Raw genomic sequence first — 1977 nt, 5'->3', positions numbered from 1 at the left:
CACCATGCAGCGGCTCTCACGGCCCAGCGGATCGCGCAGAGATAGATGCCTGCAAATCTCACAGATTTCTGCACTGCGTTTACAGGCTAATGCAATTCGACACACGGGCGCGCTGGGCTTAGCCACACGCTCACGGGTGTGTGTGTGCCACCGTCCCACCATCCCCACGTTCCTCGGCCCACCGCAGCGCCCTTGCTAAGAGAAGCACACAAAAAAAGCAAGACTTACACTCGCCTTCCCCAATCCTACCTCCTAACAGCCCCTCCCCGCTCCCTCAAGCAAGAGCAGTGCAATTTGACAGTAATAGGGAACACATGATGTAGCCTTGTCTTCCTTTTTCGCCGCCCTCCCCCAAAACTCCTCGTACCCCAACACCACCAACTCTCTTCACATTTTTCTAGAAGTCCTGGCAACTTTCAAATCCTCAGCTGGAGATCAGGGGCTCGCAGTGAGCAGTGACCCTGTTTGCAAATGTAAGCATCCCCTGCTACCGGCCAACCAAACACAGCCGGCAAGAGCAGTGACGACCGCTGGGCGGTGGCGGCTTCCAAATCTCCAGAGTGTTAGCGGGGAGCGGTGGCGCAGCGGTTAGCGCTACGAACCGGGCGTGTCGAGCTCGATTCCCGCGCACTTCCCGTGGCGAATTGTGAACATTAGTGGTCGTTGGGCCTCACTTAGGTGGACTCAGCCTTAATATGAGTACCTGGTGCGGTAAGAGACATCAGCACTGTGGAGACAAAGGTGGCCGGGCGTGGTGTAGAGCTACATTCCTCCCTCGTGTGCCGTGTCGGCCATCATAGGTGGTTGCTAACAGGACTTGGCCCAACACTCTGTAAAAAACAATACGGGGGATCGTTTTCCTTTGTATTGGGGAGGGGTAGTGCAGCGGTCACTGCACTGCGCTACGAACCTGGCCACCTGAGTTCGAATCCTGCTCGCGTCCCAGATGAATTGAGCATCTGGTGCAGTGTGTGGGAGACAGAGGTGGCCGGGCGTGATACTGGCCACAATTTGCGAACACCGCATCGGTCTTCATAGGTGCTTGCTAAACACAGCACTTGTCCCAACAAGCTTTGTAGACTATACGGGAGAGCCGTCTTTATTATGGTAAAAGTGCACCTAGCCTGGCAAAAGCTCCGCGGTGATGTCACCATCACCGCGAATATGATGCGCAAATCACAGCACGCGACGCCGGGAGTGGCAGTTAAGAGAGAAATCGCTCCACAGTGGGCAATGTGAAGTTACAATGCAATTCTTACGGTTGCGGGTATAATGCAAATTTACAACCATAACCCTCCACCACCCGACAGAGCCAATAAAATGATGTTATCACGTTATGGGCAAACATGCCAATTGGTTAGTTTTTTTCTTCTCGCAAAACCGGAGGAATGTTGAAAAGCGAGCAAAATTGTGACGATTTATAACATATTCAATGTTTCACCGGAAATTTTACAACCAGCATCTTCAGGTGTTTAACAAAAGCTCAGAAAAATCCCGTTAACCCAGCGATCATCATTATCTAGACTTAATGAGTGAAGAGAATAATTCTCAAACCGTGGGTTCAAACGGAGGAAGCACATCCGGGGTATTAAGCTGATAAATGAAGGCAATGGGGCAGGTTTCTTAACCCCAGCCCCCCAGTAGCACAGATGGGTGCACCAAGGTTAGTGAATTGTGTAGGTCGCGGTGCATGGTGGGAGTAAAGTGTGGGTGCCTCCACCTCTTTCAATGTGTGACCATGCATGAGAAGCACAGGGGGCTTCTTTTCAGCTGCCTCTAGAGGAGGTCCTTCCAGCCAGCAGTGGAGTAAGCAAGGAATTGCAGGGCTTCAGCTTTACCTTTTTTAGATAAAGGCAAACGAGAGGCTGTTTGCCTTGCTCATTTAAGGTCTGAGACCAGTGTGAATTCTACTGTTAAATTTGCCCCACATTTGCGAGCAGTATTATCAACGAAAAAGAGCACAGAAACTCCAAGAGG

This window comes from Petromyzon marinus, chromosome 13 (genome assembly GCF_048934315.1).
Source record: "Petromyzon marinus isolate PM22_M1 ecotype Great Lakes invasive population chromosome 13, UKy_Petmar_22M1.pri1.0, whole genome shotgun sequence".
In the NCBI taxonomy this organism is placed as follows: domain Eukaryota; kingdom Metazoa; phylum Chordata; class Hyperoartia; order Petromyzontiformes; family Petromyzontidae; genus Petromyzon; species Petromyzon marinus.
The sequence above is the reverse complement of the archived record's forward strand: the minus strand, read 5'-3'. Positions refer to the sequence as shown.